This window comes from Scylla paramamosain, chromosome 28 (assembly GCF_035594125.1).
Source record: "Scylla paramamosain isolate STU-SP2022 chromosome 28, ASM3559412v1, whole genome shotgun sequence".
In the NCBI taxonomy this organism is placed as follows: Eukaryota; Metazoa; Arthropoda; class Malacostraca; order Decapoda; family Portunidae; genus Scylla; species Scylla paramamosain.
In genome coordinates this window covers 18,354,751-18,367,250 of record NC_087178.1, presented here as the reverse complement: position 1 = coordinate 18,367,250, position 12,500 = coordinate 18,354,751, and the positions used below count along the sequence as shown (strand labels likewise).

General features: G+C 43.2%; 1 long non-coding RNA gene across 1 annotated transcript in view; it reads left to right on the top strand.

Moving 5' to 3' along the window:
* The window catches only part of LOC135115034 (uncharacterized), a 296,581-nt gene that overhangs the window by 144,678 nt on the left and 139,403 nt on the right, over positions 1-12,500 (top strand). Inside the window, exon 3 of the long non-coding RNA XR_010275772.1 lies at positions 5,710-5,733. This is a non-coding gene — a long non-coding RNA (uncharacterized LOC135115034). The remainder of the gene's footprint in view (positions 1-5,709; positions 5,734-12,500) is intronic.

Below are 12,500 nucleotides of genomic sequence, written 5' to 3'. Positions count from 1 at the left end.
CGATAAATGTTGTATTGTTTTCATCAGGAAGCTTTTTTGATGCAGTGTTCTCGAGGGAGGGAAGAGAGGGGGAGGAATGATGGCTCTGAAGGAGGAGGAGGAGGAGGAAGAAAGGAAAAGGAGAATATGTGGGAGAGAGAGAAGAGGCAGCAGAAGTGAAAGAAGAATGGCGAAATGAGGATTTAGGGCCCAGAGAGAGAGAGAGAGAGAGAGAGAGAGAGAGAGAGAGAGAGAGAGAGAGAGAGAGAGAGAGAATGAGGGGGGTATTCCTACACAAGACCTCAAGGGAGTCCTCTGTTTTTCCTGATAAGTTTGGTGTCTTGAGGGAATTTATACTTTATTGTCCTGATGGCCTCGTACGTTTACCTTTCTAGAGTCTATTGGTCGAGGCGTCTGTCTATCTCCGCTCCCCATCCCCCCCACCCATCCCCAACCTTTACGTTTCCTCCCCCTCCATCACTTTTATCTCTTCACTATCACGCATCATCACCATTATTTACAATCTTATAGGTAGTTTTATCATCAAAGTTTTCCTCCCTTATCTTATACTTCTGCACCCTTTATACGCTTCGTCCCTCTCTCTCGCTCTCTCTCTCTCCCTTCTCCTCCTCCTCTTTAACTCGCCTCCCCTCCTATACCTCCATCTTCCTCCCCCTCCTTTTTATTTCTCTTCTCCCCTCTCATTTATTATAGGCTAACACCTCCCCTGTCCCTCTTTTTTGGAATTAACTTTATGCCCCCTTAATCACATGTAAGACTCTCTCTCTCTCTCTCTCTCTCTCTCTCTCTCTCTCTCTCTCTCTCTCTCTCTCTCTCTCTCTCTCTCTCTCTCTCTCTCTCTCTCTGGTATTCCCCTCTTCGTATCCACGTTTCCCCTTTTCCCACCTCATTTCCGCCTCTTCGCAGCCTCTCGTTTTAAACCCTCAATGCGAAAGGACCACTGCTAACACCACCTTTTCCCCTTTTTTCCCTTCTCTCTCCCCTTCCTTCCCCTCACCTTCCCCTCACCCAGCGTGTTATTGTGTGGTGATAGAGGCCGTCACTACAAGATTACCCTCGCCTCGCAGCCAATCAGCTTCTCGCTTTGGTCTTCCCTAGAGGGAGAGTGAGGGGACTGTGGTGAGGGGAAACGAAGGAAAGAGGGAAAGAGAAAAAGAAGGGAGGGGGAAAAAGGGAAATTTCCAGAGGCTCCAGTGCGTGATATGGGAAGAGTGAAGAGGAAAAGAGGGGAAAAGAAGGGGAAAAGCGAACAAGAGGGGAAATATTCAGAGGAAATTTAGTGAATGTATGTATGATAAAGGGGAGGAAAATATAAGCATTAGAAGAAGATGAATGTGATTGATGAGTGCTGAGATAATGGTGTGTGTGTGTGTGTGTGTGTGTGTGTGTGTGTGTGTGTGTGTGTGTGTGTGTGTGTGTGTGTGTGTGTGTGTGTGTGTGTGTGTGTGTGTGTTTAAAATGAGATGTAAATACACAAAGGGAGGAGGAAAAGTAAACAAATGTGTGCTGCATAAACACAACACCTGTTTGTTGCTATCATTACTATTATTATTATTGTTAGTTGTTGTTGTTGTTGTTGTTGTTGTTGTTGTTGCTTTTATTATTATTATTGTTATTATTATTATTATTATTATTATTATTATTATTATTATTATTATTATTATTATTATTATTATTATTATTAAACTATTACTACCACTACTGTTGCTGCTGCTGTTTCTGGTACTATTAGTATTTCAATTACTATTACTACTACTACTACTACTACTACTACTACTACTACTACTACTACTACTACTACTACTACTACTACTGTCAATATAATAATTTCTGCATATTTCCGTCATGGAAATGTATGAACACACACACACACACACACACACACACACACACACACACACACACACACACACACACACACACACACACACACACACACACACACACACACACACACACACACACACACACACAGTATGGAAATGAGCACCGCCACATCCCATAAATATGGAGATGGTGACAATGTCGATAGGAATTAAAAATAACAGAATAGCTAATGGAAGTGCAAATACTAATGGACTTGAAAATATTAAAACACCCGTGGAATTTTGAAGGAAAACCACGCTTGAAATGAAACGTAGAGCAAAAAAAAAAAGTAAATAAGTAAATAAATAAATAAATATAAGTGTATCATCTTTTTCGTCATTTCTTTTATGTCAGCTATTTATTCACATTTATTTCTTTATTTGTATGTATGTGTAGTTGTTTCTCTTTCCCGTGCCCTCACTGCCTAAGAGTTTTCCACGTATTCTCGCCCTCGTATCCTTCCTTCCCATCTCACCGGTGCAAGAATTAATCAGTGTCTTTGTTCTTTCATCCCTGTCACTGCTAAAATTGGAACTCTCTTTGTGTCGATTTTTCCTCCTTCCCACGACTTGAACTGTCTTAAGGAAGGTTTATCTTTTTGGAAACTCACTCTGTAATAAGTTTATGGAGCTGGCAAAATGTGTGAACCTTTACTGTTTATTTTTTCCCTCTTTCCTTTGGCTGATCACGGCATAAAGATAAATATAGGGAAAAAAATTATGATCTTGCCTCTACAAGCTAAATATATGAATACTTATAAAAATAGCTAATATTTAACGTACTTAAGTATCTACATGATCTATACGGCCAGACAGCTTGCAGTGCGTCACCAGCTCCACTCCTTCCCATCCACTTACAAACTAATCCACTTATTACTCATTATTTTAACGCATTTTTTCCCTTGCCATTTTTTCTTCATTATTGTCACACATCGGGAAAGGAGGGTGGCTGAGTTCAGACAGGAGAATGTATAAGACGGTGGGACAGCTGACGTCACGCTACGACCTGCGCAAACCTCACATGACCTGTCTGTCGTATTTATCCTGTGCATTCATAGAAGATGTATTCACGGTATTGACTTTAAAGGTATTTCAGACATTCAAGCCGTCCAAAATATTCGAGGCAACTGATATGCTGCATTTGCCGTTGATTTACAGTGCATTGTCACACCTGCGCGAACACACCAGCTCTCCAGCACACAAAGCACTGAAATAGATAATACTCTTGACAAAAATAGACAGAGTTAACAAACCCTACAGACTATTAAGCTGATGACTCTTATTCTTCCTTCTCTGCTGTCATCACATTTATTGCTATTTCCCCTTATTCCTTTATTCTCTCTTATACGGTTTTCTGGGAAGCTCTACCTGCTCCATATCAATTTGCATTTAATATTTCTTTACCTCCTTCCTATATTCCTCGTCCATTCTCTTTGTCTTTCTCATTCCCTTCCTCTCCCTCAGGCATGAGAGAGAGAGAGAGAGAGAGAGAGAGAGAGAGAGAGAGAGAGAGAGAGAGAGAGAGAGAGAGAGAGAGAGAGAGAGAGTAGCCACCATTACACATATTGGGTCCAGAAACGCTATATTTCTCTCCACGACCGGTAGAGAAACGTATTTACATATTACTTGGGGAGGGAGGAAAGGGAGGGAAAGGAGGGAAGGAGGGGAGGAGGAAAGCCAGAGGGTACTATGGAGGAAAAGGTAAAAATGGAGGAAAGTAAAAGTGTGCTTGGATGAGAGAGAGAGAGAGAGAGAGAGAGAGAGAGAGAGAGAGAGAGAGAGAGAGAGAGAGAGAGAGAGAGAGAGAGAGAGACTGGGATTTTTTTTATTATATTGAGTGTTATTTGTTAATGCTTATATGACTCCACTTGTCTTTCGTAAGTTGTTCTCAGTATCCATTAGTGATGCTATGTAAAGACACATTATTATTATTATTATTATTATTATTATTATTATTATTATTATTATTATTATTATTATTATTATTATTATTATTATTATTATTATTGGTCATGATGGTGGTGGTAATTCACTGGAAACGGAGATAATAACAATATGAGCTCTTTTAATATAAGTAGTAGTAGTAGTAGTAGTAGTAGTAGTAGTAGTAGTAGTAGTAAGAAGAAGAGGAAGAGGAGGAGGAGAAGAGGAAGAAGTAGTACTCTTAGTAGTAATAGTAGTGCATCTGCACCACCAACAGCCACTCAATCTTCACCACCATCATCACCACCACCACCACTACCCGCACCAGCACACGGCACCAATTGCTCCTTCCCCTCTTAGTTTGTTTTCTCGGAAGCTCTTTACACGCAGCTCACCAACTTTTCCTCAGGGTGAAGGGGAAGCTTAGTTATTCCTTCCGATGCAGTTGTTTTTCTCTCGAGGGGGAAGAAAGGCGAAAAATGTAAAGTTCTCTTGGTCGTCTCTCTCTTTTTTTCTTTTTCCTGGTGTTTATTTTGTTATCCGATGGTGGAGGAGATGCGCTGTGTATTCTTCGTCACTGGGGAAGGTTCAGATGTGGATTGCCTTTTGTGACTCCCTTGTATTTGTGTTTTGGTAGGTTACCCGCCTGCCTCTGTGACCTGATGGGCTGTGAGGTATAGGTTTTTAAAGAAATGAGGGAGTTTTTTTTATCTTTTTTAGCAGTCAGGTAAGTTTTGTGCCCAGTGAGGTAGGTGTTGTGAGTGAGGCAGGCTTTGTGAGTGAGGCAGGCTTTGTGAGTGAGGCAGGTGTTGTGAGTGAGGCAGGTGTTGTGAGTGAGGCAGGTGTTGTGAGTGAGGCAGGTGTTGTGAGTAGCGCGTCCTGGGCCTCAAGGATAAGGTGCTGGCCAGCCACACAGCACTGTGGGAGTTACTGGACGGTTGGCGCCAAGGAGTGCGTGCAGCAAGTGCTCCTTTGAATGACTACTGTTTCTGTATCAGAAACGCTGAACGTATAACAGATGTGACAGTGTCTGGTATGGAGGCGTACATCCCGTCCTGTTGGACGAGTGTCCACCACCAGCGCCACCGTTTGTCCTGTAAGATGAGCGTCAGCCACCTCCAGCCATCCTGCAAGACGGGTGTTCAAGCACCACTTTTTTCTGCAGGATGGATGTCCACCGCCTCTACTCCTACAAAACCGTATATTCCCGGCAGGTGTTTCCAGCACCTGGATGATGACAGGGTTACCTGGATTTCTTGTGTGCACCTGATGAGACGGATTTTCCTGTGAGCAGTGAGGCAGCTTGTGTGAAAGGTTTTGTGAGTGAGGGAGATTGTGTGAATTGTGAGGCAGGTTTCCTGAGCAGTGAGGCAGAGCCTGTGAGCAATGAGGCAGCTCTATATCTATTTATCGACTTCCTGCTTAAGTCTGCCTTCCTGGAATCTGTATGAGCTGTGAGCCAAGTGTGCGAGTGAAGCAGTCACCTGTGCCGGTGTGCGATGCAGGAAGGCGTCACCTGCTCTCTTACAGTTGCCTGACATTTTTATTACATCCTTTTACACTGCAGCATGAGGGATGGTAATATTAAACGTTTCAGCGCGTAATTTCGACTTCTTTTAGCAGACTGCATAAGATAATGGAGTCTTCAAGTGTTTTCATGATCCTTGTGGTAGTTTAGCGTGGCTGTTCATCACCAGTGGGAAAACATCCATCAGAATTTGACTAATCATCTTCATGCTCACTCGAAAATAATCTTGATGAGAGAACAAAGCATTCAAGAACACGAGCACAGGCGATCAGGGTACAGATATCATAAAAGAACACTGACACATCTATAGAGACTTCAGACATTGAACAAGACCGTGTGAAAATATGTACCGCGCCTTTGTCTCTTACTAAAAAGGAAATTGTTTTGTTTCAGTGACGTCCGGCTGAGTTGGTGAGGGTGAGTATTGATATCTTAGTTAAGCTGTCCGTTCCTGCCCATCCATATTGTGTCCTCGTCTCCCTCCCTTCCAGTGTCCGTGTTCGTTATTGTTATAGTTTTACACGCATGCACATCACCCTGAATGGGATCGCAAGGAGCGTCAGAGCGCCAGCACACTTGCACCACCACGAGAAAGAAGACATAAAAGAAAATGGAAAAAGTAAAACGTAAGTGGGAAGGTGGAAAAAAGTGTAATGTAATTTTTTGTTATCCGCAGCATCCTCCCTCCCTCTCCCTTCCCCTACCTCTCCTCTCCCTTTCTCCCTTGCTTCGTATACCGTCACTCTTCTCTCGTCTCTCCCTCCTCCTCCTCCTCCTCCTCCTCCTCCTCTTCCTCTTCCTTCTCTCTCCCCCCAGGTCTCTCCATCTGCTCTCTGTTCACGTTACGTTGAAGAAAATTTTTCCATTTATTTTCGATTGACAAAAACTAGTTCCAATCTAGTTCTGAAAGAGAAATTTCTCTCTCTCTCTCTCTCTCTCTCTCTCTCTCTCTCTCTCTCTCTCTCTCTCTCTCTCTCTCTCTCTCTCTCTCTTTACCTGTCTGTCTTTGTCTCTGTCTCCTTTCGTGTGTCTGTTTACCTCTCTCTCTCTCTCTCTCTCTCTCTCTCTCTCTCTCTCTCTCTCTCTCTCTCTCTCTCTCTCTCTCTCTCTCTCTCTCTCTCGTGGGGAATGTTGCAAATCTAAATGCAATAAAATGTAAATATGACCAATGTACTCACACACACACACACACACACACACACACACACACACACACACACACACACACACACACACACACACACACACACACACACACACACACACACACACACACACACACACACACACACACACACACACACACACACACAGAATCTAATATCCCTTGATTCCCTGAGGTCTTCGGGAGGAATGGAGGGGATGGAGGCATAATGGAGGAGGAAATAATGGATCTGAAGAGTGAAAGGGAGAGAAGAGAGAGAGAGAGAGAGAGAGAGAGAGAGAGAGAGAGAGAGAGAGAGAGAGAGAGAGAGAGAGAAGCCTTGAGTAGCGTGACACTAGGAGAGAAAACGAGACGCTGTGGGAAAATTGAAGCAGAAAAAAAAAAATATTGGTAAGAACATGAATATTTTTTGACCCATGAGTGAAAGTGAGATTGTGTTGAATATAAATGAAATGAAGAGCAGAGAGAGAGAGAGAGAGAGAGAGAGAGAGAGAGAGAGAGAGAGAGAGAGAGAGAGAGAGAGAGAGAGAGACAGAGAGAGAGAGAATGCAAAGGAAAATTTGGCCTAGGTTATAAAAAAGACATGCGTAGGAAATCGTGAAAGTAAAAATGAAGAGATGAAAGAGAGAAAAGTAAAAGAGAGAAGGAGAAAAAATGGGGAGGTAATGGAGGAGAGGAGGAGAGGCAAACGAAGGCAGAATGGAGTGCATGAGAGAGGAGAGAAAAAAATAAGAGAAATGTTTAATATCACACAAGATCCGTGGCATATGCTCTCTCTCTCTCTCTCTCTCTCTCTCTCTCTCTCTCTCTCTCTCTCTCTCTCTCTCTCTCTCTCTCTCTCTCTCTCTCTCAAGGAAATAAAACGAGGCAATACTATGGTAAAAAACTCACGTAAATCTCCTATCTTTTACTTCTTTCCCCTTTTAGTTAAATAGAACGGCTCTCCCTTCATTCTTTCCCTCCCTGACTCCCCTCATTTCCCCTTCCCCCTATGTACGTGACCCGGGGAGAAGCTACGGGAGGAGAGGGGAGAGAAGACCCGGCTAGACGCGCTCTCACTATATTATATTGTCGGTCTGAGAAGCCTATTTGAATAACGCGACCCGAGGGGATTTCAGGGGAGACGGGGAGTTTAAAGAGGGGAGGGGAGGGATGTTGAGGGAAGAAAGTGGGATTTTAAAGGGTAAAAGGGGAGATTTCGTGACGGATTATGTTGGAGAAAGGTGGGTCTTGAACAAAGGAAGGGGAAAGTTAACCGAGTGGCGTGTTTTTGAGTAAAGGGGAAAGAGGAAAGAGGAAGAAGGAAGACTGAGGGGAAATATTTGCAAGGGAGGAGTTATATTTGCACTGACAGAGAGAGAGAGAGAGAGAGAGAGAGAGAGAGAGAGAGAGAGAGAGAGAGAGAGAGAGAGAGAGAGAGAGAGAGAGAAGCTGAAAAGTAGGAGGAAGTGACGAATAAACTGAGAAGGGGAATAAGAGAGAGAGAGAGAGAGAGAGAGAGAGAGAGAGAGAGAGAGAGAGAGAGAGAGAGAGAGAGAGAGAGAGAGAGAGAGACAAAGAGAAAAAAAAACAACGTAAAGAATGACGAGAGAACAGAGGAAAAATACGAGTACTAAATATATTTAAGAAAGGAGCGAAGAAGGAAAGGAATAAATAAAACAGGTGATAAAAGACAAAGAACACATAGAGTGAAAGAGGAAGAGATAGACAGGAGAGGAGGAAAGGGTAATGTACGGGAAGACAGCTTTATAACTAAGAAATGACTGTATGTATGTATATTTTATGCGAGAGAGAGAGAGAGAGAGAGAGAGAGAGAGAGAGAGAGAGAGAGAGAGAGAGAGAGAGAGAGGGGGGGCATGTGTATGTAAATGCATTATGTATGTTTATGGTGTTGTCTGTACTAGAAGGCAAGGGAGGGGAGAAGAGAGAGAGAGAGAGAGAGAGAGAGAGAGAGAGAGAGAGAGAGAGAGAGAGAGAGAGAGAGAGAGAGAGAGAGAGAGAATGGGGGGAAGTGAATGACATGTCAGGGGAAAAAAATGACAAAACTTTCCTACATTACAAAATATTTCACTGAGAGGGGAAAAAAGTGTTGAGAATGTGTGGTGTAGAAAATTGCCTGAGTAAGAGAGAGAGAGAGAGAGAGAGAGAGAGAGAGAGAGAGAGAGAGAGAGAGAGAGAGAGAGAGAGAGAGAGAGAGAGAGAGAGAGAGAGAGAGAGAGAGAGATTCAAAGGAGATGATAAACTATTTTTTACCTAAAGTTGAACGCAATGAGAGAGAGAGAGAGAGAGAGAGAGAGAGAGAGAGAGAGAGAGAGAGAGAGAGAGAGAGAGAGAGAGAGAGAGAGACGAACATACTCCTACACGCAACACAAAATGAACGTGGGAGTGAACCAGACGGCATGAGAAACAAAACCAAAAATATGAAGATGAAAGAAAAATTTTACTCAAGACAAACCGCATGACAGGAATTGTGTTGTAACCTGAAGCTCATCGGAGAAGGAAGAGGAGGAGGAGGAGGAGGGGTCTTTGAAGGGACAGTGAAGGGCAAGGGTGAAGGAGTGAAGGGGTGAGGGGGAGAGGGGGCTTCAAGAGGGGGTCATCCACTTCATGCTCTGATCTGCAAGTCTCTCAGTTTGCACTTTGAACTGCGCATTCAGGATTTCTCTGCCTATGTTGTTGAAGGGGAAGAGGAGGAGGAGGAATAGGAAGAAGAGGAGGGGGAGGATAAATACACAGATGCACAAATTAAGGACAAACAGCAACAGCAGACCTGTAGGAACTTGTGGCGCTGTTTGTGATACACTGCACTGTCTAATCTGAAGTGAGAGACGTGGTAGGGAAAAGGAGGAGGACGTGGAAGAGGAGGAGGAGGAAAAAGAGGCGGAGGAAGAAGAAGAGGGAGAAGAAAAAGAAGAAGACGTACTGGAGGAGCAGGACAGTTAAAACCGAAGGAGAAGTGGAAGACGAGAAGAAGAAGGAGGCGAAAGAAGAAGAAAAAAATGTGAAAGACTAGAACGAGGATGAAAAAGAGATAAAATAGAACTTGTGGATTTTGCTTTTTTTATTTTTTATTTATTTACTTGTTTCCTTGTCTGTCTTATTACTTGTTTACCTGTTCGTTGGTTACCTGTTCACCCTTTGTCGTCCCCTCTGTTGGTCACGTACCTGCGGAGGGAGATTATGCAATTAGATAAGATTATACAAGAAATCTTATAAGTATTTTAAGAAGACTGATAGATGCACGTACAGCAATAGTGGCTGATGATTAAAGATTTCGTATTTATGTATGTATTTATTTTTTTTCTTGCGTCAATAAATGTAAAAAAATATATATATATACTTGCTTACACACACACACACACACACACACACACACACACACACACACACACACACAAACATAACCACTTTTTTCCCTTCAATCTCTTTTTTTTTTTTTAATCTCGTTTTCTCTTTTCTCGTATTTTCATTTGGTCATTATCTCATTTCCTCATCCGTTCTTCTTCCTTCCATTAATCTTTCCTTCTTTTCATCTCCCTTTCATCGAGGCGCCCTCATTATACGCCAACAAGTGTCAGTATTTCTTTAATCTCTCCCGCCTTGCTCTTCATCTCTCCCCCTCATTCCGTCCTTCATTCTTTCTCTTATCTCTTCTTTCTTTAATTTCTTGCTCTTTGTTCTTGATCTTTTTCTTTCCTTTCATTTATTTCCTTCATTCTCTTCCTTCTTTTATCTCTCGCTCTTTGTTGTTGATATTTTCTTACCCTTCATTTATTTTCTTCATTCCGTCTCTCTTTCTCTTTCATCTCTCGCTCTTTGATATTTATTTTTCCTTCATTTATTTCCTTCATTCCGTCCTTCATTGTTTTATCTCTTCTTCTCCTTCATCTCTTTTGTTCAATACGTCCTGCATTATTTTATATTTTCTTTAATTTATCTCTTTCTCCCACTCCAACCTTTATCCTTTAATTTTTGTTCCCTTCATCTCTTCCTCTCATTTCGTTTTTATTTCTTACATTCATCTCTTTTCTTATATCTATTCCTTTCATTCTGTCCTTCATCTTTTTTTATTTATTCCTTCCCTTCCTTCCTTTTTCCTTCATTCCCCCCTCATTTCATTCTTATTTCTTTCATTTATTTCTTTTCCTATTTATCTGTTCCTCTCATTCCCTCTTTCATTATTAAGTCTTTCCCTTCATTACGTCCATCATTCTTTCACCTCCTCTTACCTTCACCTCTCCATTCCCTTCCTTCCTTCCTTCCTTCCTTCCTTCCTTCCTTCCTTCCTTCCTTCCTTCCTTCCTTATACTCCTATCACCCATCTGTCTCCTATTTATTGCGCACCCATTCCATCTTCATGCCCTTCCATTTCTCCCCATCCCTCCAGCTGTCCCTCATTTCCTCCACCACCCATTTCATCATCATCCTTCCCTTCGTCTCTCCCATTCCCTCCCTTCACCTCCCAGTCATTCCTCCCTCCCTCGTCGATCAATCAGACAAGGTTCCATTAATATTACTAATGCATTATTCTCTTTCCTCTCCATCTCTCCCTTCCTTCCACTTATTCCCAAGGTTTCCCTCCCTAATCTTACACTTCTCCCTCTCCCCCCTACCACACATACAAACATACACACACGCTCTCTTCTCTCTCTCTCTCTCTCTCTCTCTCTCTCTCTCTCTCTCTCTCTCTCTCTCTCTCTCTCTCTCTCTCTCTCGACACTCTTCTTCTTCTTCTTCTTCTTCTTCTTCTTCTTCTTCTTCTTCTTCTTCTTCTTCTTCTTCTTCTTCTTCTTCTTCTTCTTCTTCTTCTTCTTCTTCTTCTTCTTCTTCTTCTTCTTCTTCTTCTTCTTCTTCTTCTTCTTCTTCTCCACCTCCTCCTCCTTACATCCTCTCTACGTCGTCTACACTTGCTCCTCCTCCTCCTCCTCCTTCTCCTCCTCCTCCTCCTCCTCCTCCTCCTCCTCCTCCTCCTCCTCCTCCTCACTTCTCGTCTTTCATTCGCTTCTTTCTCCCTTCTCTTCCTGTCCTTTCCTCTCTACTTGTAGTCCTCGCCCTTCTCCCTTCCTTTTCTCCCGTCTCCCCTTCTCTTCTCTCCTCTCCTCTCCTCTCCTCTCGTCTCCTCTCCTCCGCCTTTCCTCTCCTCGCCGCAGCCACTAAGACAGCGGTGGGACAACAATAAACTACCAACTGCAGGAACTGAAAGGATTCACTCGGGCTTCTCTTATCTCCTGACGCTGTCCCGTGCGTCCTGACAGCCTGAGGGAGGGAGGGAGGGAGGGAGAGAGGGAGGAATGGCTAAAAAGGGCAGTGGAGGGAGAGAGAGATGGAAAGAGAGAGAGAGGAGAATATGGAAGTAAGGATTTAAGAGGCCTAGCATTGACTCCGAACACACACACACACACACACACACACACACACACACACACACACACACACACACACACACACACACACACACACACACACACACACACACACACACACACACACACACAATGAAGACAGATGGACCAAGGGAACAGATCCTCCTTAATTCTCGGTGAGGAAAATAACACAAGCTGATCGTCTTGTTGCTTCATTAAGATCAGCTGACTCAAGACGCCGGGAGGGAGGGGGAGGAGGAGCTAGAGGAAGAAGAGGAGGAGTTGGAGGAGGGGTGAGGTAGCATCAGCAATGGCGAACGAAGAATGTGGATCAGGATAACGAAGAAAGGAAGGATGGAAGGAAAGAAGATGGAAGGTTATAGAAGAAGGAGGATGAGGATGAGGAGGAGGAGGAGGAGGAGGGGGAAAAATGGGGATAAGTAGCTGAGGAAGAAAAATGGGTCAGCACAAGAAAAGTGAAGGAAAGGAAGAAAAAGAAGGCGAAAAAATGTTGAAAAAGAGTAAAAAAAAAAAAAAAGACCGGGATAGGAAAGAAAAGGGTTAAAAATGTGTAAAGGGTGAAAGGAATAAATGACAGAGAGAGAGAGAGAGAGAGAGAGAGAGAGAGAGAGAGAGAGAGAGAGAGAGAGAGAGAG